At 42.6% G+C, this 26,706-nt stretch overlaps 1 protein-coding gene across 7 annotated transcripts in view; it reads left to right on the plus strand.

Moving 5' to 3' along the window:
• Nucleotides 1-1,090: 1,090 nt before the first annotated feature.
• The window catches only part of CTNND1 (catenin delta 1), an 88,278-nt gene continuing 62,662 nt past the window's right edge, over nt 1,091-26,706 (plus strand). For 4 of the 7 annotated variants that reach the window (XM_089520631.1, XM_089520635.1, XM_089520634.1 and 1 more), the window contains exon 1: nt 11,102-11,887. The gene's annotated coding sequence lies outside the window, so the exon portion shown is untranslated. Of the gene's footprint in view, nt 1,134-11,101; nt 11,888-12,008; nt 12,107-26,706 lie in introns of those variants that run through there. The other 3 variants (XM_089520632.1, XM_089520633.1, XM_089520639.1) reach the window with 3 other exon arrangements.

The following is a 26,706-nucleotide window of genomic DNA, read 5'->3' on the forward strand; positions in this document are numbered from 1 at the left end:
ATTTTAAAAAATCGTTGTTGTTATGTGCTGTCAAGTTGTTTCAGACTTGTGGTGGCCCTATGGCAAACCTATCATGGGGTTTTCTGGGGCTGAGAGGGTGTGACTTGCCCAAGGTCACCCAGTGGGTTTCTGTAGCCCAGCAGGGATTTGAAACCCGATCTCCAGGATCCTTGTCCTAATGCTCAAACCATTACACCACACTGGCTCAAATAAAGCATACCTGTGCATTTACACAATGACTTTACAAAAAAAGACCAAGCAACTAAAGGGGGGGGGGACTTCAAGCTTAACAGCTTATTTTGAATTTTAAACAGTTTTATTGGAGCTACTTTCAGTATGAGTAAGACTTGCTCTGAAAGTCTGAGGTGTACAAACCAAGATTAATTCCGAAACATGGTTTCTACCACGCCTGAGGACAAGATAAGAACTAGCAGAGAAAATATCTTACATCATTCCACAGTACCCATCACCTTTTTATTATGGAGTGATTGGTGGTGGTGAGGAATATGGAGTTGGATTTGCCCTGCATTCACAACCAGCCTGACTGACCAACCAACTGGGTTGTTGCTGGCAACAGTGCTTTTAGGATTGCACCACTTCAGTGCAGCCTGGGATCCCAGAACTATTTTTAACCTCCCTGATCCATAATATTGGAAAGCAAGTAGTAATTAATTCTTCCTTATTGTTGTTTGCTTGCAAGTCATTTTTGACTTATGACAACCCTAAGGTGACCCTATCATGTGGTTTTCTTGGCAGGTTTCTTCAGAGGGGGGTTGCCATTGCCATCCTCTGCATCTGAGAGAGTGTAACTTGCCCAATATTACCCAGTTGGTTTCCATGGCCAAGTGGGATTCGAACCCTGGTCTCCAGAATCCTAGTCCAAAGTTCAAACCACTGGGCTAGTTTCCATAAGTCACAAAAGATTTCTTCCCTGTGTGCTGAGTAGTTAGTATAAGTTACTTCTAGGTAAGTAAGCATGTAGCCTTTAATAATCCTGGAAAGTTCGATAGCTGTCTTAAACCAGACATCCCTCTTTTCCAGGACATGTCTTCCATTTCAGCCTTCTGTCCAGAAGGAATTTCAAAATGTCTTCCATTATGATCATCACTAAGAAGCATGAAACTTACATTTCTGTGAGTGTTTTTATTTTTCAGTGAGCTTTTATTTTGGATCATGTTCTACATTTTGTGGTAACTTATCCTCCTTTGTGGTTAGGTCATCTGGTCACCCTGAATTTTGCCTGATAATTTCAGAGGGTTGCTCAGTCTTTCTCACCCTAAACTGGGAGAAGGAGGATTCAAACACACTCCGCTTCCAGGGTCCACAACTGCAGCTTCTCCATGTCTTCCAAGCTAACTGTTTGACTGTCCGATCAGTATGAAAGACACATTAATAGGCCTCCCTTCTTATTTTATTTTTAAGGCAGCAAGAAACAGCACAAGTCAGCATTTCCGATCCTTAATCTGTCAGAGACTTCAACAATCCTGCTCTTTCAGCTATGCTGGATAGCAGTATTTTTGTTTGGTTCTTTTCCACCACTGAAAACAATGCCATGACTTCCTAATGGGATTTTTTTAATTGCCTCAGCAGAGGAAACGAGAGGCTCACTTTCTGCTCCAAGGCACACTTACTTTAAGAGCTGTGTTTCTTTACAATGTACAGCTATAGTTACACATTTTTTATGAATATAAAAACAATGTTCTTACATCTGAACACACATTTTCTGATCTTGTCAACTAATATGGAGGGGGGAGGGCAAAGTGAGCCCCCCTAAAGCTGTTTATTCGACCCTTTGGTCCCTTCAGACTCAGCAGATTTTTTTTTCTATCTCTTCCCAAAGGGTGAACTGCTTTCCTGGACACTTTCAACAGTGCAATTCACCTTTCAAAAATATTCCAGGTCCTGTCCATCCATATAGTTTCTTATTAAAAAAAAAAATTCAAAACCAGAAGTTGACATTTAGAGCCTGGTGTAGTGGTCTGAGTACTGGCCTATGACTCTGGAAAGCAGGATTTGAATGGAAACCCACTCTCAGCCTCAGAGGATTAGAATGGCAAACCGGCTCTGAAGAAACTTGTCAAGAAAACCCACTGATAGGCTCATCTTAGGTTTGCCCTATGTCGAAAATGACTTGAAGATGCACAACACACATTTTCAGATCTGTCCATCTTTATATTTTTACTTTTTGTTTTTGCTTGTTTGTTTCATGTTGTCATATTCCTTCAAATTGAGTCCAGCTTATAGTGACTCTATCCTTTGGCAAGAGGTATTCAGAGAAGGGTTGACACTGCTTTCTAATCTAAAGGCAAGAGAGTTCACTTACCCAAGTATATCAAAGGGGTTTCCATTGTGGACAGGAATTCAGACTCTGTTTTTGTGGTGTCTTAATGCAACACTCAAACCATTACATTGGTTGTCTTTGTTTCTTGGGGGTTGTTTTTGGCTGTGTGTGTGCCTGACAGAATGGCTTTTGCCACATGGACACCTACATAATGCTGAATTGGTTTTAGGCAATAAGAACAATTCCCATGAACCAGGTCCTGTTTGCAACAGCTCATCTGCAGATAACTTTCAGTCTGATCAGTTTTCCAGGTCACTCAGTCTAGAATAAAAGGACATGGAGAAGCAAAAAGGATAGTAAAAATAAAACAAATATGCAAACCTTTAGTCTAAAGTTGATGAGAAAATTATGTGAACATGTTAATGTTTGTTGTAGTTATCTATGTAGTATAAATCATAATATAAATTGGATATGTTTGAAAGGTAAGCAAATTGTTCTGTAATATATTTAAGCCACACTACATTCTCTTAGGATGAAAGATGGGCTGACATTTGTATAAAGAGAAGTAACATTAATGGGGTCACCATACACTGGCAGGCATTTTGAAGGTACATACACTTGGCACAATTGCTATATGGTTATTTATATTTCCCAGAGAAATACCTCAATGTTGTAGCTACCTGCAAATTACCAGTCACTAAGGTCAAGCAATTATCCCTCAGGAAATGTTACGTTGCTTTAGATGGCCACTTGATGAAATGTTGCCATAGAACTTCAATACACTTACTTTACAGAACAAAGACGACATGTGTTAACACAGAATAAACTAAACAAATACTAGGTCTGCATTTACACTGCAGAATTAATGCAATTTGACACAGCTTTAATTGCCATGGCTCAATGCTGTGCAATTATGGGATCTGTAGTTTTTAAAGATATTTAGCCTTCTCTGTCAGAGATCTCTGGTGCCACAATAAACTACAAACCCCAGGATTTGTGGGTTAATGAACAGGGGTTGGGGGACTCATGGTCCTCCAGATGTTGTTAGACTACAGCTTCTACCAGCCCTAGCCACCAGAGGCAATAGTGATTATGGGTTTTGTAGTCTAGCTATATTTGAAGAGCTACAGTTAATCTTGCCTTAGTAGGTCAACCAGATGAAAAAGGATACAGGTTCCCATACCCTTCAATTGTTATAATGAAGAGGAAATGTCTGGATATGTATTTTGGGATCTACTGTATTATCTGTTAAGTCAAGGATATGTAATAGATATCTGTTAAGCCATGAATATGGAATAAATCCAGTTTCTGTATTCAAGCCAAGAATCAAGATATAGGAATAACATGTAACTAGATGTTTTAAACAATTGATAATGGATACAGTAACCAACAGTTTATTAAACCTCCTTGGGTTAGTAGTGGTGATGGTGATAGAGTAACTAATCAGAAAAATAACTAGCTAGATTTATCCGCCATTTATAAACTCTGCCCTGTTCTTTAGCTTGGCTGCCTAAAATGAGGTTAGTGGTCTTGCAGAGAGGCTACACTAGTTGAAGGGCTGTGTAGGATGTAAAAGTGTATAGTCTGAAAGTAAGGATTTAGATTCATCTCTGCTGTGACAGTCCTTCTCAAGCTACCTGGGGTGGGAAATCAACAAAATTTCCCCATTAATGTGATAGGGATTGCCCTACATTTGCACCAATTGGGTACAATTGTTTATTTCTTTCCTAGGAACATGCTGGGGATTAGCAGGCAATGGGTCAAAGATTGATGGATCCAGGGACCACCACTTTGAATAGCACTGCTGTATAGTGTAAAAGTTTGAGCACTGGATTATCAGTCTGAGACCAAATTCAAATCCCTGCTTGGCCATGGAAACCCACTGGATTACCCTGGACAAGTCACAATCTCTCAGCCTCAGGATGGCAATGGCAAACCCTCTCTGAAGAAACTTAAAAGGAAAAAAAAACATTATAGGTTCACTTTAGGGTTGCCATAAGTTAGAAATGGCTTGAAGGCACACAACAACAATAAACATAACATGTGCTCACCAATCTGAAGGTGGACTGATGCAAAAGAAAGCAGGGTAAAAGCCATTACATAGTTTTGCATTATAAACTATGCCTGATGAAAGTTCCTCTTCTATATAGTGATTATTGCTGTCTTCTTTTGTACTGGCCGCCCTGTCAAATGACATGCAGATGCAGCCCTTTTGAAAGTGCCTGAAATATGGCATCTCCCACATCCCTGCTTGTCTCTGGGGTGGGACTGAAACCCATGTAGTTATCAGGGCCATTTTGGGGGTTTGCTTCCTTGCTTTTGTGGAGGTGGGGAGTGCCTATTGAAGCTTATCTACTCCAGAAATCCTTGCAGTGTCTGAAACAGCAAAAACTATTGTTATTTGTTCACTTGTATAGCTGGGAACACTCACACAGCTAGCTTTATGTGTTCTTTGAGTATATATGTTGTCAGTTTTATAGGAAACTGCATAACAATGGGGGGGGGTACATTTTGAAGTGCAGTTACTCATCATGGCAGTTTCTATGCCATACACCATACCCTCAATGAGAATCCAAAAAATGCAGGGATCTGCAATGATCCATATTAGGCAAGAGTTTTCATCTCCAGCAGCAGCAGGCCTTTTGTAAAACGAATGGGTCTTCATAGTCCATTCAAGAGCAAACCATCCCCAGATACTTAGCATTACAATAGGGACAGCTCACAACAATACAGTGCTATTGGGAAAATCCATTTTATCTTCCAATCAGTTTCAGGGTTACAGCCAAGCAATCTAGAGGAGGAAGGGTGGGGGAAGATGATATACTCATCCTTGCAATTCAGAAAGTCCTGGCACTTTAATCCTGTCAGTGCTGGCTAGTGATTACAAAGTAATCTGTGCATGCAAGTTTATTGTTTTATTTTATAGGGGTGTGCCAATTTCATACCAAAAATGGTGATTACAAAGTAGTCTATGCATGCACATTTATTGTTTTATTTTATAGGGATGTGCAAATTTCATACCAAATAGTGACATGAGCTACACATACAATTAAAAAGTAAGGGATTAATAGGTCTTCTCAATCTGTCCTGGGCAAAGGTGTGCTATAAATATTTACAGATAAATGAAATAACCGAATAAAACTGAACAAGAGGGAGGTGAGACAGGATGGCATACATGCCATCTTTCAGTTTAGGGATGGCTCAGTTCTTGTTAAGTAGCTGATCTATGTGAGCAATACAATACTGTGACATATATAGTCAAAGTACACACATGCATACTGCACTGCAAAATAATAATAATTAGTATCTGGTGCTTTGGTGTGCTTTTAAACTAATACTTATTCATGTAGTTCAATGCCCCCACCCCCCACCCTGCCTTTACATCAGGAAGAAAAAGCCAGGAGAGAGATGAATAGGCATTTTGGAGGGCTACCTTCCATCATGTTAAAAATAAACATAAAAAATGGCCCCAGATGGCTTCTATGCCCCCTAAAAGGGGGGAAATTGCACCGTGTCTCTCCTCTCTCGCCAAGATGTAATTTATACTTAGGCTTTTAAAAAACAAATCTGGAACAAGAATCAAAACAAACTGGAAGTTATTTTCTGGTTGATTTGTTTCAAAGCAGACCTTTTCTGTGTCTAAAATGGGCCATGGAGCCTCAAAACATGTTGAAAACATGAGGGGGGGGGAATCCTCCCAATTACTGGGAGCCTCTGCTTGCATTTTTCTCATGCCTGCTTTACATGCTCCAGTTCAGTTAGTACATCAGTCTTTCTTTCAGGACTGGTAAAGTTTGGACAGGTGAACATTGCAATAACAATAGAAACAAAATGGCCAAATGCACCTGAGGAAGTAGACTGAAGTCTACGAAAGTTCACAATGCCAACTTCTGTCTTTCAATCTCAAAGGTGCTGCAAGATCACTCTACAGTAGAAATATTTAAAATGATAGTGCATTTGAATTTGAAGAACTTATGGTGTTCCATTTTTTATAGGCTAGGGAACAACATTATGTCACGTTATCTGTTTATTAATTTGCTTTTATACATAATTGTCTTATATGTGTGTCTCCCTGTTATAAACAAAACACAAACTGAAAAAGACCAAAGCAACGGGAATTTTACTTCAGAATCTAAGGGCTAGTATGTACAAATTCCAGGATAATTCTATGTGTATTTGTTCAGTCCCCTTATGTTTAGGATTATAGCCTAATAGTTAAGGTTTTTTTATCCTCCCATTTGCTATAGTACGGCCAAGTGTTCTAATTTATCTATACTGATTTCAGTCAAATACTTCCAAACATGGATGTAATTCTATGCACTTACTTGGGAGACTGCATAGTGTAGGCATGCCCTCCATCTGCCTCAAATTGGCAGGGAGAGTTCAGATTAATCCTGTTGTCTCACTTTTTTCACCTACTTATAAAATCTCCCAGTTTCTTTCTCCTTCACTTACTTATCACCCTTGAATCTCAGCTTTCTTCCTTTGCTGCAACATTAGTTCAAAGTGCATAAGTAGTTCACACTGAATTAAGGCAGGGAGGGGAGAGGAGAGGGCATGGGAAATCTTGCCTTTCCTTGTAGACTCAGGCAAAAGCAAAATACTACAGCCTCTCCTAGTTCATGTGTTCTTACTCATTAATTATTTTTGCCATCTTGACCACACTCTGATGTTTCTTGACCACATGTGTCCTGGTTCTCTGCTGTCAAATGTTGGATATTGTGCAGTGGTGTGAATGTTGAACTAGAGCTCCAGCAGACCAGCGTTCAAAGTGGAAATCTACTGGGTGACCTTGGGCCTCAGAGGAAGGCTATAGAAAACCTCCTTTGAATAAATCTAAGAAAACTGTAGAATAGGGTTGCATAAGTAGTAGAACTGAAGACATGTAACAACAACAACTTGGGAGCAAAAACAGTTATATTTTTCAAGCATTTATATCAGCACTTTTTCTTGGAATATTTAAGGCATAAAAACCATCCTGATAGTAGTTCCATTTTGAATTACTAGTTCCCTGGACTTGTCCATTATTTTAGATAATAGTGACAATATTTTGTGGGCTATCAGTGGAAAATTAAGATGACGATTTTATTGTTAGCTGCCTTTGAATTGACCTCAACCCATGGTGACCCTGTGGCTGAGACATCTACAAGATCCCCTGTCCTCAACCTCTCTGCTCAGGTCTTACAAGTTCAGGCCTATGACCTCCCTGATTGAGTCTATCTATCTGGCATGCAGTCTTCCTCTCTCTATACTACCTTTTACCTTCTCTAGCATTATCATCTTTTCTAATGAGTCATGCCTTTTCATGATGTGGCCAAATACAACAGCCTCAGTTTCATCATCTTGGCTTCCAGGGAAGTTTCAGGATTGATCTATTCTAGAACTGATTTGTTTGTCTTTTTGGATGTCAATGGCATTCTTAACACTCTTCTCCAGCATCACATCTCAAATTAGTTTATTTTCTTTCCATCCACTTTCTTCACTGTCCAGCTCTCACATCTGTACATGATGATCGAGAATACTATTGTTTGTACAATCCTAACTTTAGTGTTCAGTGTTATATCTTTGCCTGCTGCCAAAAGAGGTAAAGGCTCCTGCAACTTAACATAACATAATGATTTTACATTACAAAAGCATATGTTGAAAATCCTTCTGTGCAACTACTGAAGTTGCAACCCTTCTGTCTTCCTTTGGATCTGGCCACCCTATGTAGCATCTAGTTCTATGTTTTAGAGTCAGAATAAAAAAATCCAAACAGATGTTCCAAATACATTGTCTCATTCGAGACAAAAATATTTTTCAACAGAAAAGGGTGTGTTGGGGGAGGCAGAAAGGATAAATTACTCATTGTAACCTTGAGTACATTTTCATAATTATATGTAAAATAAAGCCTGTCAGTTGATGTCAATTAGCAATGCTTCTCAACTCCTCTAAGACTTGATTGCAAATTGCAAATCTGACCGGGTATATTTACAAGAAGCCATAATATAATTAATATAAGGATCTGAAGCTGCATTCCTTTTGTTATAGGCGGGGCAGCGTCCTCTTCCCTTCTTCCAAATCCAGTGTTGCATGCCAGCAAGAAAAATCAAAGTGGAGCCTAAAAAGAAATGAGAGTTGCAAGTCTCAACTCCAAAATTTCCAGTTACTAAGTCTTCTTGAATTCAGAGGAACCAAAGTGACCAATGTCCTCTTGTTCCAGAACACGTCCTATATTTCAACCTTCGGTCTAGGAGAAATTTCAAAATGCCCTCCATTTTTAGCAGCACTAAGAAGCATTAATTTACATATCTATGGCGCGTTACAGACGGGCAAAAAGGGGTGTGTTCATGACGTCATGAAGGTGTAGCCTTTAGATGGCCCTTACCTGAATGCTGCCATGAACGTGCCGCCTGTATGCCCCAAGTGGGAAGAAGCGGCATTAAAAAGGTGCCGCTTTTTTCCGCTTCTTTTTCATAAGCAGCATACGTGCGCATCTCCGTATATAAGCTGCTGCACCGGTACACCACAATTGTCATGCCACAAATTTAAGTTGCCCATCTAAAAGCTCCATGTCTGCTGCATCGCATAATGAGTCGGGGTCCCGGGACATGCGCGGTTTGCAGCCAGGCTTTAATTGCAGCGTCAGATGCCATGCAGTTGTGGAAGCTGTGGCACAGCTGCATTATATTTTAATGCTCATAACCCTAATCCTAGAGCCGCATGTGCGCGTGCGCTGCTAGAATCGCGGGAAGTTGTACGTTTTGCCGGCGGATGTTTTGGTTGTAGAGAGTGATAAGGGAAAGTTTGGAATTTAAAGTGAACCCCTACACACATTCCTGCGCCATTTTCACCTGGGGAACGGGCACAGTTCAGCTGCTCCTGGCACAGCTGTGTGGCGGCTCCCCTTTGCCACCAGGCAGGATGACACAGCCATCCACCAGCACCCCGAAAAAAGGGAGGGGGACGTCCTGGTCTCATGCATTGCATATTCAGTAAGAGCGCGGGGACCAAGGGAGTGGAGGCATCCATGATGCCGGTGACACTGGCACCGCGCAAGTGGACAAGGATGCCAACATCAGCTGATCACCAGCTGGCAGGAGGCCATCTTTGTTTTTGGGTAGGGCGGGGAAAAAAGTTTAAAGGGGCCTGGGCCCTTTAACGGCGCACATGCGCATTCCGCAGCCAGCAAAAGGGAAATTGCCGGCCGGTGCTAGACTGCCACAGTTGCGCACTTCTCAGCCGGCAAAAGAAAAAAAAAGCTGCGTTTTTGGCCGCCCGTGCGGAAGCTGCCTCTCTCTTTGTGGCGTCCTGCAAGGCAGCGATATGGAAGCTACGGGTCAGAAACGGCCCCAGGTGAGGCGTCTTCACTGCCCCCCGGTGTGGAAGCCCCATATACCTGAGCCATGCCCCCAGGGCGGATGGTCTGAAGGCTCCGTATTCAGGGGAAGACACCTTCAAGACGTCTTCCCCTGCCCGTCTGTAACCCGCCTATGTAGCTTTTATTTGGCAATGCCCTACATTTTTACTGAATATCCTATATTTGGTGGTGCCATGTCCTCCTTTGTGATTATGACATCTGAGTGAAATTTACTTTTAAGTAAGCATTAAGGATTTTATGAGAGACAGCTATAATTGTCTGGAAGCTTGTGAAGGAATAAATGCTGTTGAATATACTTCTGAGTAACGATGCCTAGAAGGAAACAGTATGCAGAGGGGTCTTGTAGCACCTTTGAAACTAACTGAAAGAGAAAAGTTGGTAGCATAAGCTTTGGTAGACTTGAGCCTACTTCCTCAGATGCCTGGCAAACAGTAAAGGTACAGCAGTGACTATGACCCTGGAGACCAGGGTTCGAATCCCAGCTCAACTCCCAGTGACTTTGGACCAGTCGCACTTTCTCAGCCTCAGAGGATGGCAGTGGCAAACTCCCCCTGAAGAAACTTGCATCAAAAACCCACTGGGTGATCTTGATCAAGTCACAGTGTCTCACCCTCAGAGAATGGCCAGGGCTACCCCTTCTGAACAAAACTTGCCAAGAAAACCCCTTGATAAGGTTGCCATAAGTTGGAAACAACTTGAAGCTGCACAACACACTTTCAGAGCTGTCTTTTTATTATTAAGTATTAATTTTTTGCTTGTTTCTTTCTTGTTGCCAAGAAAAAACTCCTGATAGGTTCCCCCTGAGTCCAGAATGACTTGGGAGACACACCACCACAGCAACAAAGGTCCAAAAAACCAGAAATAATCCAGTTTGAGACCACTTTAAATGCTAGGGAATCCTGGGAGGTGTAGTTTTGTGAGACATCCAGCCTTCTCTGTCAAAGGTCCAAAATACACTGCAGAAATAATCCAGTTTGAGACCAATTTTAAATGCCAGGGGATTCTGGGAAGTGTAGTTGTGTGAGACATCCAGCCTTCTCTGTCAGAGAGAGAGAGAGAGAGAGAAGGCTCTGAGGCCACAACAAACTCCAATTCCTAGCATTCCCTGGCACTGAGCCAGGGGCAGTTAAACCAGTCTCAAACTGGATTATTCCTGCAGTGTGTGTGCTTTTTGGATCACAGCTTTCCCCTCAGGGTTGTGAAAGTGTCCAGTGGCTTTCAGCCCCCTGTTGCCTCCTTCATTATGTTTTTGGGGCATGTGTGTCTGGGGGGGGGGTTTCTGGAGGGCTTCATTTTTATCCCCCCCCCCCCCCACTCACAAAGCCAAACAATGCTAGAAGGGCCTTCCCCATTGGAGGGCTGGGCCTGGGGCTCCCTGGTTGACGCCTGGCTCCCATTGGAGGCGGGAGGGAGTGACGTCACTCCGGGCAGGAGGCGCCGCCCTCGCCTTCCCTGCCGCCTGGAAGAACCGCAACTTCCATTTTAGGTGTTGGAGCAGAGCGAGGGAGGGAAGGAGGAGGGGACCCAGAAAGCCCCGGGAAGGAAAGAAGGAAGGAAGGGAAAGGAAAGAGAGAAAGAAAGAGAGAGGAAGGTCCCACTGGAGAAGGAGCAGCGGCAGCAGCAAGAGAAAAGCAATAGAAGGAGGAGGAAAAGGAGAGGAGGAGGGGAGTGCTGGTTGCATCTCTGCACCCCTCCTTTCCCACCATCCCTCCCTTCTTCTCCTCTAGCTGTCCGTATCTATCTAGACTGCAAGCATATCTCTAGATAGAGAGATCTCTATAGGTACAGTGCAGTAGTAGCTTTTAGCCTTCACTTAGGAAACTTGGACGCTCGCCTCTTTTAATTTTATCTTTGTTCCTTTCCCTTCTTTTGCATTTGCCAGAAGGAAGGAAGGAAGGGAAGGGAAGGGAAGTGAGGAAGGAAGGGAAGGGGACGGGGCTGGGCCCAGGAGCGCCCTCCTCTTTCTTTCTGCCTCAGTTGTTTCGGTGTGAAGTTGTCAGCTTGCTTTTGGGCGCAGAAGAAGAGCGGAGCCCCGGTTCCTTCCTTCCTTCCCTCCCTCCCGAGGGCTGCCCTGCTGGATGGCTATCCTTAGCGCCCTCCTTTAAGCCTTGGAAGCGGGAGAAGGAAAGCCTGCCGAAAAGGAGGTCTCCTGCCTGCTGCCATTCCCGAGGACTCTTCTTTTTCCCGAAGAAGGAAGACCAGGAGCAGGAGGCGGAGGCGGAGGCGGAGGGGGCCCGGAGACAAAGGTAAGAAGGGGGGAGGCTCCTTCCTAAAGCGCCCCTCCCTCCCTCCCTCCCTCCCTCCCTCCGGAGAGGAATGTGGGCTGGGAGGTCCCGAGGAGGAAGAGTCAGCCTGCTTCGGCCGCCCTTCAGGGAAGGAGAGCCCGGGAGCCCCGCTTCCCTGGAAGCAGAGCAGGAGGCGCGGGCGGAGAGAGACCCCAGGGCCCCATTCAGCCTTGGCCCCAGGTGAGGACCAGGAGGAGGGAGGGAGGGAGGGAGGGGGGCTCTTCCTTCCTTCCTTCCTTCCTTCCTTCCTTCCTTCCTTCCCTCTTTCTTTCTTTCTTTCTTTCTTTCTTTCTTTCTCCCCTCTTTTACTTGCTACCCTTCCCTTCTTTCTCCTCTCCCTCCCTCCCTCCCTTTCTTTCCCTTTCTTTTTCTCTTCCTCCCCTCCTCTCTTCCTTCTTCCCCTCTCTCCCCTTCCCCTTTCCTCGTTCCCTCCCCTCCCCTTCCTTTCTTCTTCCCCTCCTCCTTCCTCCCTCCCTTCCTCTTTTCCTTCCTTCTTCCTCTTCCTTCTTTCTTTTCTGCTCCCTCACTCCTCTTTTCTTTCTTTCTTTCTTTCTTTCTTTCTTTCTTTCCTCCTTCCTTCCTTCCTCTCTCTCTCTCTCTCCCTTCCCCTTCTCTTTCTTCCTCCAGGTGGGCACCAGGCGAGTGCCAGAGACCTTTCCCTCCTGGGCTGGAGTCACCTTGTGGAAGGAGGGGGGCGGTGGGGGGGCTGAGCTGGGCCTGTTGGGGCGATTGGGCCAGACTCCAGAGCTTGCCTTTTTGGTTGGATTTGGACAAGAAGGAGAGGCTGCTGAACCTGGGAGTCTGGCAACCAGTCCCCTCCCCCGGCGCCCCATTATCTCACCCGTTAAGCTGAATAACGTAGGAGCTTGCTTTTCTAAGGAGAGGCATGCTTCCAAAAACCCTCGGGGCTGGGCTCTGAAGAAAGGGGACTTCTGTGCCTCCTCTTGGGTGTGAAAGCTTGGCAGGATGCCCTCTGCAAGGCTAAGAAGCTGGTCTTCCTTTGCTGACCCCCACCCGCTTTGCCCCCTTTCCCCTCCTCCCCTGTTGGACTTTAGGCTGGACCTTCCTTAGGACACGTCCTGCCTTTGTTAACTCGGTTCAGTATTGCAAGGGCTGATAGGCCTTTCCAGAGAATGGAGGGTTTCTAGTTCAAAGCAAGAGTCTTTCTGGGGAACTCTCTCGCCCTGGAACAGGAAAGCCTTTGCAGTAGATCCTGGGTCCTGTGGAGGATGAGGCTGCCAGACAAAGATGCAAAAGCCCCAGGCCAACAGTTGCCACAGCCTGTTCTGCCTCTGGAACATTACAGTGGAGGGACAGGATCCCAAAAGGAGGGGAGAATTTAAGAGGCAGCTGTCAGAGACATAGGTTGAATTCCTATACTGTGCCCTTTTGTCTCTTCTGCCCTTCCAGCCCAGGTCCTCTGAGGTAGATAATTCTGTGGAATTACAATCATAACTTTGCTGGGCCGTACCTACTATGTACCTACTATAAGCCTCTTACGAAAGAGCTTGCCTGCTGCCTGTGGAGCCTGAACACAAAGGCACTTCAAAAAGGAGTAGGGGAGGGGTCTCCTACCTTTGGGTCTCACAACAACACAGCATGTGGTGGGCGGGTGCGCCCCTACAGCATGACCATTTCCCCTCAGATGCTAAAACCCTTGCATTTCTGCCAGGGTGAGCAAATGTATAGTAGAAGAAATGGTTTCCTTCCCTAACACAAAAGACGCTTGAGAATACCACCATTCTTCCCCCCTTTGCTTTTTCTAAGGCATATATGTGAATGTCTGGATGTCAGGGTGCAAGTAGCATTGTGGCATAGTCGGTGCTGCCAACTTCCCATTCTCCCTTGCCCCTTTTATTGCCGCCTGGACTCTGCCTTTTCAGAACAGAATGAACAAAGGATGGGGAGAATCTGAGCCTTTTAGTCTAGAACGCCAGAGCTTCCACGAGTTTCTTGTAGGAACAGATGCTAATTCTCAACAGTCTAGGGTGGCTGTGGTTGTGAACAGGATCAGTGCATGGAAGTCATGTAGGTGCACAGTATTGTTAAGGAAACTTGCAATTGCATGTATTTATACCTGGCTTTTGAGGAAGTAAAGTTCAGCTGCCCAGTACCTGAATGGTGGATTGCTTGCTTGCACTTTGGGATGGGGTGGGGCAGAACACCAGGCTGAATGCACACTGGAGGGACTTCCCCTCACCTCCATTTTAAAGAGAGCTGTGACTTCTCAAAGGCTTGCTGTAAATTCAGAGTAGAGATTGCCAATTATTTGTTGCGGCTGCAGCCCCAATCTTCAGAGAACCTCTTAATACACTTAGCTACCTTTACATAGGAACTTCTAGGGCTTGATGTGGAAAGAATGTTGCATTATAGGAAGGTGTGAGTTCATTTCCACTTTACCAAGAAGCCCTTGGTTCACATGCCAGCAACAAAATCTATTAGAAGTATTGTCTGTTAGCCAAATCTGCAGTTGGAAACTGCAAGCTTTAGCTTCAGAAATTTCTCTTGCAGACTTGATGTGAGACTAAAATGGAATAAAACTTGTGGATACACCATGGAGGTCTTAGAGAAAGATTGGGATGCTTGATGGATATGGTTCTTTCCCAGATGAAACATGGAAGCATAGAGTTTGAAGAAGACCATAAGGGCCATCCAGTCCAACCCCCTGCCATGCAGGAAGACACAGTCAAAGTGCTCCTGACAGATGGCCATCTAGCCTCTGTTTAAAAACCCACTATAAGAGGCTCCACTATACTCTGAGCCAGTGTATTACACTGTCAAAATAGCTCTTATCATCAGGAAGTTCCTCTTAATGTTTAGGTGGAATCTCCTTTCCTGTAGCTTGAATCCATTGTTCCATGTCCTAGTCTCTGGAGTAGCAGAAAACAAACTTGTGCCTTCTTCAATATGACATCTTTTCAAATCTTTAAACACGGCCATCATGTAATGTCTTAACTTCTCCAGGCTAAACATACCCAGCTCCCTAAGAAGCCCCTTATAGGGCATAGTTTCCAGACCTATCACCATTTTGGTTGTCCTCTTCTGGGCATGTTCCAGCATATCTATCCTCCTTGAATTGTGTTGTCCAGAACTGTACACAGTGTTCCAGGTGAGGACTGACCAATTACTTTCTTTGATCTCAATAGTATACTCCTATTGATATGGCTTAGAATTGCATTGGCTATTTTACCTACTATATCACCCTGCTAACTCATGTTGAGCTTGTGGTCTACTGATGCTCCTAGATCCCTTTCACATATACTGTTGTCGAATCAGGTGTCATTCTTCCTATGTGTGTGCATTTCATTTTTCTGCCTAAATGTAATACCTTACATTTCTCCTGTTGCAATTAATTTTTGTTAGTTTTGGCCCAGTTTGCTAATCTGTTACGGTCATTTTGAATTCTGAACCTACCCTCTTAATCTGGTGTCATTTACACATTTGATACGTATGCTCTCTGTTACACTGTCCAAGTTATTGATAAAAATGTTGACTAGCACTAGACCCAGGACAGAACCTTGTGACACTCCATTGGTCACTTCTCTCCAGGATGAAGGTGAGCTACTGGAGAGCACCCTTTGGGTTTGGCCGGTCAACCAGTTACAAATCCACCCAACAGTAGGATTGTCTGGCTCACAATTTACTAGCTTATTTGCAAGGACATTGTGGGGGAACTTGCGAAAGGCCTTACTAAAATTAAGTTATGCTATATCCACAGCATTCCCTTCATTTCAGATGTCTTCAAAAATCCTAAAAGAACGTAAATTCAGCATATCCTAGCCTGTTGCTGCATAACTGGTATCTCACGACATGCATGTGTCAACAGGCCGCTGTAGAAATGTGGAATGAAGTAGGAACTGACTTCTGTGCTTAGCTAGCTAGCATGGATACATACTTCAGATAGGACAGTGTGATGCAAGGCAGAACAAATGTGTCTTGACAGCTCTGTGGTAAAAGGGAGGAGGGGGCTGAAGTAGAACAAGCAATAGTAGCAGAACTTGCTATACTGCTTGGTTCCTGTCCTCACATTGGATCTAGACAGAGATCTTTCATTCCCCCTCTCCTCCCAATACAAGTGCTTCTAACATTGTTCTTCTTTCTTTAGAAGTGGCAGACTTCACTAGGATGCCTTTTCTGTTGTAAGCTTTAAAGTGGATTGGAGAAAAGTAGTGTCAGGCTCAGGATATTTTTTTTAGTTGCTTCCCCTATACACACACAGAGTAGACAAACTTTAACCACACAGGCATTATCTGGATTAGGTATTTTTATGCTCTGAAATTTGTTAAGGGGGATTGAATGAAGCAAAGCAGCTTCCCCCTCTTGTGTTTTGGACTTCTTCTCCCAGCATTCTTGACCATCAGCTATGCTGTCTGGGGTTGATAGGAATTGAAGTACCAGCTTCAGCTGGAGGGCAGTGGGTTGGGGAAGGCTGAACTAAAGAGTCTTCTACTTGTATTTTGTGTACTCTCCTATATTGGAAATTGGTTTGTAAACAGTTATTTCTTACTTCATTGTGGCAAGCAATTGGTCGAAGTTGCTGAAGTTACAGGAAATCTGTTTCTTATAATTGCTCTGATAAAACTTCCTGCAAGGAGGTTCCGTTAGAGGTGGTGAGTTCGGTTTTAAGTAAAAAAACAGAATAACCTTTTAAGTATGGTGCACTGTACAAGTTAAAACCATTTGTTCCCTACATGAATTAGACTGTGTTACCAAGACAGTTGTTGGTATTGTTAGTTGGAAGGTCAGATAGGTTTAATGACTTAAAATGCACTATTGCCAGCTGGAGCTTGTGGATAAGCAGGGTGGCTTGTAGCAAACAAAAAAAAATGAATTGTGATCCTGTAATTTGAGCCTGGTTACTCTTCTAATCTTGTCATTGGGTTTATGGTTGAAAAAGTGGCTACCCTATAATGCAGAACAGAGAGGGGCAGATTCAGTTATAAAAATTCTTGGAATAAACCCATTGAAGTCAATCAGAATTTAGTCTTAATTGACTACATCTACATCTGGATCCAGTCCTTTGTATCTAAATTTGAACCATCTTGGTTGAAAAGTGTTGGTTGAAATGGGGTACAGGATGGAAGTTTCATTCTTGGATGTTCTAGTGATGGATAACGGTGGTTAATTGAGATGCCGTGGATATAAGCAGTATTCGGATTATAAACAGTAATTAAATTAGTCCTATCTAGATATCAATATGGTGAGACTGGAAATCTAGAACAGGACATCCCTTGAAGTCAGTGAGGTCATTGAGGCCGTTAATGTTAAGTGATAGTGATGTTATCAGTGATGACTTGGATTATTCATCTTAGAAACACAATGATTTAGAAGCTGCTCAGCTATTGGCTAATCGAGAGACTTGTGAGTTGGTTGCAGAACTATTTTGGGTAGTGGGACAGGAAAGTGGGTAGGAGATGACTAGACGGTGGTGGTTGTCATTACTTGAGTCATCAAAGCATGGTCCACAGCTGATTTCTCACAGAAGTGCCTTTTCCTTCTAATAAAGTTTCCGATTTTGTGGCTTGTTTGCAACCACAAGAACTGAAAAAAAGGAGACAGTAAGGTGTTTTCAGATAGCAGTGATAATGTGGGCTCACACATCTTTCATATGACCAGAGTGGAACACACATTAGTTTTGGCCCTTATCAGCTTTACTTCTATTATATTTTTCTTCTTTGGCTGTATCTTTCTCCTCTATTTTATCAAAATTTGAACTGTATGCTTCTTGAAGTATACCCTGCCCCCCTCCCATGTGTTACTTAGTCTGTTTAGTTATGTGAGAAATGGAATGGCTATCTGTGTACTGAGATCAACTATAACAATGTGTAACATGCATCTTTTATTAGGCAATTCTGAGGCTCGTAATCATATATGTTTTGCCCTTTTGTAAAATTGTGTATTTTTACCATTTATGTTTGGTAACATATCCTGACAAGCTGGCACATGTTAGTCCAGTTGCAAGTCTGTTGAATTAACTGCTCAACTGTATTTCTTTCTCTGTGTCCCCTGACCTGAACTGCTGCCTTCAGGTGTGATGTTGTCCTGGTATCAGTTTGAGGGAAGATTCAATTGCCAGCCCTTTCAGGTTTTGCATACGGAATTTGAAAGTGACAACTTATCTTTTTGCTTGGACAGCAAACAGTCCTGCCCTCTAAGGACTTTGGACCCCTGGTGTTTCATCTGTCTAGGGTTGTCAGAAGGGGGAGAGGAGAAAGAAGAATTTTGGATCTACAAAACACTACCATATGGATGAGCATGTGTATCTTTTTGTCAGTAGTTTCTGGAGTTCTGAGGGAAAGCTGGGAAGGGAAGACAACTGGAATAATGATGATTGGAGGAACAAACTACTGCTGACAGCAAGGCCATTTGTTCTCCCTCTTCAAACCTAGTTTCAGGGCAAATGTAGAGAAAATATTATGTTAGCAGAGGTATTATGTTAGCAGACTGACTTCAAAATAATGAGATGAGGAACTACTGTTGGTATTTGCCATTAGGAGAAGCAATCTACTTGCCTTTCTTCTAGTAGCAGCTTTGACTGCTTTTGTGGCTAAGTAGAAGCAAGTTCGTGAGACACACCCTTGCGCAGTTCTTCAGTTTACAGCTACTGCCAGCACCCACAATATTCAAACAAAGCCAAATGTTGAGTAAGGCTTGCCAGACGGTTAATATGGCTGCTGCAGTCTCTACAAGTAAAAGTAAAAAACAACAACAGAACATGATCTTGCTGAAATAGTCTGTAGAGCAGTTGCAAGGAAATTGTGATAATCTGGAAATAGTTGGACAACAACTCCTGTAGTACCTAGCCATTGCCTGTACTGTCTAGGACTCATAAGAATGGAAGTCCAGTGACATTTGGAGATTACAGGTTTCTTCTGTAGAATGTACCCCTTATTACTCTTTTCTTCTAGTTCTCAGGTGATCATAGGTGACATTCAGTAGGTTGACATTACTAGCTTGAGTTCCAAAACAATTATGGATATAGGGTAGTGGTTCCCAAACTTCGGTCCTCCAGATGTTTTGGATTTTAGCTCTCAGAAATCCTAACTGTTGGCCAAGCTGGCTGGGGCTTCTGGGAGCTGAAATCCAAAGCACCTGGATGACCAACGTTTGGGAATCACTGATCTAGGTTTGTTATCACCCCCATTATATATTGATTGAACGCTGATTGGTGCATAGAAATGTTTTATTTGATTACCACCCATACTAGAAATCCATCTACCTGAGAATCAGTCTTGGAGAATCAGGGTTGGCAAAAGTAGGTCCCTGCCAGGTGTGACCAGGCAGGTTTTGCTGATTCATAATGTCTGGTGGAACAACCTAAGACTCAGGATGGTTAAAAAGCTGCAGTTCCTGTTTTCGTCGTCATCTTCTTAGAATTAATCTTCATTAGCCAGAAAGAGGGACAAAGATGATACATTATTTTTAGGAGGCTGTCTTCTTTCTACATTTTTATCCTTGCCAATAAATGTGTTGGACTAAAAAGGAGTTACTGCTTTTCTTTCTCTTCTCTTTCACCCCCTCCCAATACCAATCCACTTAATCCAGTACTCTTTAGGGGGAACAGGGCTTGGTGAAGAACAACCAGAGGCCAGCCCTATTGCAACATGAGTTGCTGGCCTTGGATCGTCTCCTTCCTCAGTAAGACTGCTAAAACTAGGTTCTACTGAGCAGAAGGGCAATACAGCCCAGTCCTCCCTGGGTGTTGGTGGCACACCCCTTTTCCTGCCCTTTAGAGTAGTACATACATTCTTCTGGACATGTTGTTGCATGTATGTTTGCTGCCCCTGCCTAGCTTGTGAATCACATTATCTGGTTTTGCCTAAGTGAGGAAGAAGCCTGCAATACTTGCCTCTCCTTGGCTCAAATGTCTTGTTGAGCCACTCCCTCCCAGGAGATGGGAAATGAATGACTGGGGTAAGCTATTCCCTCCTTCTACTACTACTTGCCAAATTGTCCTGTTATGTGATGGTGGCCCTGCTTGAGTGGCTTTCTCAATCAGTGACACATAAGAGATATCACCCTGGTTCTCTCAAATCTTTTCTTCTGGATTGAGTAATATGTCTGTGTAATGAGGGTTTTTTTGCCTAGCTAATTCACAACTCTTTGTCTGTAGTAATTCTGAAAATAACCTGGCTGATTTCTCATAATGGGGTGATTGTCATAAGGCAGCAGCATAAAGTTATGTATCTGATTCACCTACAGGAGCTGGTGGTAAAGGGGGTTGATGGCATTTTGCAAATGCTTCATAGCTGGGAACCTTTAATGTATTTGTGTCCAGATGGATGAAGGTCTAATAAGACACAGAGTGCTTAAGCATGGGTAAGTGTTTTGTGATGTGGGGCAATTGTTGCCCCACCAGCAGACTGCTATACTCTATAGAAATAACTTTAAAAGTGACATGACATCATTTTCTTTCCAACCACTTTTTTCAATCATCTTTCTGTGTTGTGGGGTTCATAGGTGTGGAGGAGTGAAACTACTGTATTTACACCTTTTTGGGATATTTAGATCTTGCCAATTAAAAAAAGGGGGTTCTTGAAGCTAAAGGGGTGTCTTGAGGGGCTTCAGGGCCTGCAAAAAGGTGTTGTAGGCTACCCTTTTCTCACCCTAGCACCCCTGCTTATTCCTTACTTTTTTGTGCCCTCGTGTAGTGGTTCTGGGGTTTGATTTGTGTAAGTGTGGGCAATACAAGGTCTGCATGCAACTCCATTTAAACTTGTGCCACTCACTGTTTGGCATTATGACAGATGCTTTAACAAAGAATGGAGGGAGGGTATATCTTGTTTTAAAGGATATTGTGCTCATGGGAGTGTGATTTCACATTTAAAACAAGGTGCATCCTTCTATATTTTAAAGCAGAAGTGAGCTACCCTGCTGAATTCTAGCAAGTTATCCATCTAGCTTGTTTGCAAAAACATAAAATGGTGTACCTGTGGCCTGAGAGTGACAGTTTTCATTTACTTAGATATTTGGCAGTGGGTAGGAGTGAAAATTAAGGTTCTCTTTAAAAAGAGGGAACTCTGAGGAGACCAGATCTGTTTTTCAGTTTCATGGAATTGGGGAGCAGGAGGACAAGGAGACTAGGATAATACAAAGTTGTTTAAAGATGCAGTGGTTCACACTAGTAAAGAAAATAGGAAACCTTGACTCCCAGCCTTGGAGAAAGGCAGCATATAAAATAAATAAATAGAAAATAGAGATTCTTTGGCAAATATTCATGTGTATCAATACCATATCCTTTTGTAATTTTCCTCTTTATACTGCACCTTTGCGTTTTTGTTCAGGTAAGGCACATCTAGCATTTGGTATTCAATCATGCATTCTCTTTCCTGCATGTTTCTAAACAATGTCATTTCCTGTCTGATCAGGAAATGCTTGCTTCCTTCCTTCCTTTCTGCCTAAACAACAAAAGACTTAAAAAAATCTGTTTGGATGAGGCTATTTCCTCTTCCCATCTGTATGAAAGAGATTCTGCAAGGTTCTTTAGCTTAACTTGTGTTGTTGCAACTGCAGTTAGTTCATGTCTTGCATAGTGTGGGTTGATGAGAGTAAAATTATGGAATGTTCTGACTTAGCTGAGTTGTCATTCAGGTGATACTTTATGCATGCATTACACTTGGACCCTAAAAATGTGCTTTCTGGGTAAAAAAAAGACAGAATTCTCATTTGTTCAAAGTTTCATAATATGTGCAGTAATACAGAACATGAAGTGCACCATCTTACTTGTGCAGAATTGTTTTCCAGCATGCTTTTTCACCCAGTTTTGTTTCCTTGCTTGTTAGGCTTTGTGTATCTAGTTGATCCAAGAGGAATCTGAGGCACTCATGCTTAAAAGAACAGGGGTAGAATGCAGAAGTAGCACACAAAAATATATCCTGCGTTCAGTGCACTCTCTGCTTTCCTATTTTGGGAATAGGCATATTACAAAAATAGAGACCTTCTTATCTACCTTATGTACATAAGTGAAATTCATATATAAGTCAAAGAGCTTGTAACAAAGGATGTAAAGGATGAAGCAAAGGAAAATGATGCCAAAGAACATTAAAAAAAATTCAGGCAGGCCTGTATGTGCTCACCCTAAAAGCTGGATTGATGAGGAGGGAATTACGATAAATAATGGATGTAAAGGCAAAGTAAAGAAAATGGCAGCTCAGTTAGCAATGATTATAGCCTTTAACTTTAATGTGATAACCTTGCCTGATTTTTACCCAGTAAAGCGGACAAACATACACAAATATGTTATTTAAATCCTTCAAAGCCGGATTCCTCTTAGCCCTCCTTTAAGGAGCATTCAAAAAGGTCAGAAGTGGTGCCACAGTAGAAAGAATAGAGGGAGTTGGTACTTCTTTTAGCTGCTTCTGGGATAGATTAAGCTCTTGTCTTTTACCACTCTACTCATCAGTAAGAGTTAAAGTACCGTATTTTCACTGACCTGTGGATGGCTCAACCCAGGTTTTTGGGTCAATTTTTGACTAAAATTTCTCGACTTATACATGAGTATATACAGTATTTGGTAAATAAAGATGCATGCCCTTGTTATGCATGAGGCCCACATTATGCTCAAAATGCTGCATTAGGTGACTGTCCAAAACATCTTAATCACCACTCCTAGGCCAAACGCCTTCTCAGTTTCTGAACACTTTCTGGGATGGAATGAAATTTGAGAAACTTAATCTACTAGGCTGTGGGAGGCTTGTAAAGAACAAGCTTCTGAGTCGAGATGTGGCTTCTGACTTAACCCTCTCAGGGTGTAATAGTATAAGTCAATCAATCATTTTACAATCAAAACTGTATAAGTAAAATCTGGAGGCCTTTAATGAGAAGTTTACCACCAATATTTGGGAATATAATTAAATTGCAATGCCTAAAGGTTCCCAAATTTCTTCCCTTCTGCAATGGAAAATGAAGGGAGTTTTATAGACCCTAGAGCTGCTAGGGTCTATAAAAAAATCTGGAAGTGGTCATTGCCAGCCACATGGAAAAGTAAGACTCCCTTGGTCTCAGTAAAGTGAAAAGAACCTGTATTGTGGAATGGATGCCTCCGTCAGTTATTCCAGAATTATATTGTGACAATACCTTTAATAGGCTGACCGGAAATGTACTAAACATCTTAATGCTAGCTTACAGAGCCAGTTCATTTCTCAGGTAAAGATAGATAGATAGATTTGGAGGGGTTGGGCTGGAGAAATGACAGGGTTCGGGTTGCACAGTTGTATTATCTTCAGCTGATGTAGGAGGAAAGGGGCATTAGTAAGTATTGGTCACCTTAAACAAAGTAGCCTCTCACTTTGACTAATGTGGCTATGGCTTGATACAGACAGCCAGAATAAAGCTGCTTCGAGTCACTTTGGAGGTATGCTGTTTCAATGATACATGCATCCTAAGAGTCCAGAAGCTGCACCAAAGCCACGCTCCAGTCCTGAGGACTGGAATGCAGCTTTGGTGCAGCTTCCAGACTCTTAGGACGCATGCATCATTGAAACACCATATCTCCAAAGTGACTCGAAGCAGCTTTATTTTGGCTGTCTGTATAGGGCCTATGAGAACTTGAATGTTTTCCCTTGCCCCATAAAAGAGTGGGGAGCTGTGGCAAAAATAGATGCACTCTTATAGGTCTTACTGGTGATATCGATCCCAGTTTACGTAATAATTCTTTTTAAAAATATTAATGCAGTGAAATGGGCAAAAAGAAGGGGGGAAGTTGGGGAGAAATATCTAGCACATGTTTTGATAATCAACACAGGCTGAATGTACAGTGGGCCCTTGCATCTGCTGGGGTTTGGTTCCAGGAACCCCCGGTGGGTACCAAACCTCGTAAATGGTCAAGTCCCATTAAATGCAATGGCATAGTAAAATGGTGTCCCTTATATAAAATGACAAATCAGGGTTTGCATTTTAGAGGGCCAACTATATGTCCTGAAACACATTTTTCTCTAGGTGTCCTTTACAGAATACACATTCATTTGCAGCTGATGTGGTAAGATCTGACCATTAATTGGATAATGGATAGTAAATGTTGGTCTTTTTGTTGTCAAAATATGAGTCTTTTAGCTCAAGTAAGAGCAATCAGGATGCAGCTGTGTTGACCATCTGCTGAATTCTATGTTGCACATGAGTCAGCAGTGTAATGTGGCAGCTAACAAAGCCAATATGAGGAGTATAGTGTCATGAGTGAGAAAAGTAAATGTGCCACTCTATATCTGTTGTGTCCCGTTCTGGGCACCATAGTTCAAGGATGTTGACAAGCTGGGTATGTTCAGAGGAGGGCCACCAAAATGGTGAAAAATCTGGAAACCATGCCCTATGAGCAGTGGCTTAGGGGCTAGGTATGTTTAACCTGCAAAAGAGAAGATTAAGAGGTGACATGATAGCCATTTTAAATATTTGGAAGGATGTCATAGTGAGGATGGAGCGAGCTTGTTTGCTGCTGCTTCGGAGACTAGAACACGGATTCAAGCTACAGGAAACAAGATTCCCCCTATACATTAGGAAGAACTTCTTGATAATAAGAGCTGTTCGACAGTGGACTGTCTCAGAGTGTGGTGGAATCTCATTCTTAGGTGTTTTTTTAAAAAAACAGGCTGGATGGCCACCCGCCAGGAGTGTTTTAATTGTAAGTAAGTAAGTAAGTAAGTAAAATTTTATTTGTATACCGCCTTTCTAAGACCAAGGCGGTTTCCAACATTCCACATAACAATAACAATGTGACAATATGTCAATATAAACAGTATAAAATCACAAAAACATAACATTAAAGACCTTATACAACAATAAAAACCACCACTCATGCCAGCTGACATGCTGACGAAGGGGGCGAGGAGAGAATACTTCAGGGGTCAGAGAGTCAGGGGTAGGCCTGCTCAAATAGGAATGTTTTTAACCCCTTCCTAAACTGAGTAAGGGAGGCGGCCGAGCGGAGCTCAAAGGGCAGCGCGTTCCAGAGGCTGGGGGCCGAGATGGAAAAGGCCCTCCTAGTAGTAGCAACTAATCTGGCCTCTGGAACCCTTAGCAATTGCTGCCCGGTTGATCTGAATGTGCTGGGCGGATTGTACAGAGAGAGGCGGTCCTCTAAGTACCCTGGGCCCAAGCCATTTAGGGCTTTATAGGTAACAACCAACACCTTGTATTGCGCCCGGAAGCGAATAGGCAGCCAGTGTAGGTCTTTAAGTGTGTCTTCCTGCATGGCAGGTTTGGATTGGATGGCCCTTGTGGTCTCTTCTGATTCTGTGATTATGTGACATATAAATGTCTGCAAATATTAAAAGTATTTTTTACTGCAAAAATTTTATTAGTGTACTGTATACAATCAGAAATGAATGACCACTAAATATGCTGACATTGTATACAACAAGGAAGCATTCCCTGTGTTACATCATCAGCATTAGCTGAAGTGGCTAGTTTTTTTCTAAACAGATTTTTCAATATTAAAGCTATGAAGGCAGTTTCCCACTGATTACAGAGGACAATCTAAACCTTTCTTCCACTTTCTTCTGCTATCACTGACATAAAATTCTATATTTTGAACAAATGCTTGGAAATTACTTTTTCTCTAAGGTTATAGTTAGTGATTCCAACAGTGAAGGAGTAGCTAAGGCATAATAGTTATGAATGACTGAAGACGGAGTAGGCTGGAGCACCCACTCACAATGGTGTCATGGAAGACTTCATCTTGTGCCCATCTGTTGGTGCACACCATTCAATAAACCTGTAGCACTTGTTGTTCCAGACCAGTGCTGTGCTAGTCTTATTTGGAGGTTGAACTGACCATATTCTCTGTAGGTTGTTTGTGCAATTTTTTTTGATCTTATGGATAAGAGAAAGGGGAAATGACTTGGACTATGCAGGAATGACGTGACATGCATGGTAGGGTTGGGTTGAATGGCTTGGTACTTTGACTTCCTCATAGGGGAAAAAACACACACCATCTTTATAATGGAGGTGGGGCAGTATGCACTGTTTTTGTGCTAGGCAGAAAGGCAATATCTGGGTGGTGAAGCATATGCTTCCCATTTTGAAGTTCCCAAGTTCAATCTTGGCAGTTAAAATAGGTGGTGAAAAAGCAGCATTGCCAGACAGGTAGACAAAACTAGGATAAAGTAAACAGATCTGACATAAAGCATAATTTGTTTTGCCTCTTTACATACTAGGGATTTCTTTACATACTAGGGATTTCTTGTATGAGGACAGGGCTATCGCAAGGCATAGAGTTGTTGAAACTATCTCCCCCCAAGTATGGTGCAGGCATTGTGGTCATTGCTATATATTTTATGTTAAATACCCAGCGTGACAGAAAGGTGACTTTTGTACAGTATGTAAATGGAATGCCTTTGAAGGTCAAAGAAGTCTCTATCATAATCACTTGAAATCCTAGTCAACAACTCTGCTTTATATGATTAAAAATTATTTCCCTTATGCTTTCTAGCTTACCTCTACAACTATAAGGACTAAAGATTTGCTTCTGTACTTATTTTCTTCTTTAAATGAAAACTGAAATTATCAGGAAACAAAATTCTGGACCCAGTTTGTGGCATATGTATATTACTGTAAATATGTTTAGTGAACAATTTTAAATATTTTATTCTGAAGGAAAGCCACATTCTACGTTTAGAATAAACTCTGTCTAGTCTTACAAGATGGATGCTCCCTCCAACTTTGACATTTTGAGAGAAATAGGTGGCAAACCACAGAAGGTGTGAAGACTTTTTTGGGAAGCAATCATGAAGAGCAGTAAAGTGTCAGATCAGAGAAAATGGAAAGTTCCCCGCTCTGCACATCTCCCT

This window comes from Sceloporus occidentalis, unplaced genomic scaffold (assembly GCF_023333645.1).
Source record: "Sceloporus occidentalis isolate IW3139 unplaced genomic scaffold, rSceOcc1.0.p SCAF_4, whole genome shotgun sequence".
Classification (NCBI taxonomy): Eukaryota; Metazoa; Chordata; class Lepidosauria; order Squamata; family Phrynosomatidae; genus Sceloporus; species Sceloporus occidentalis.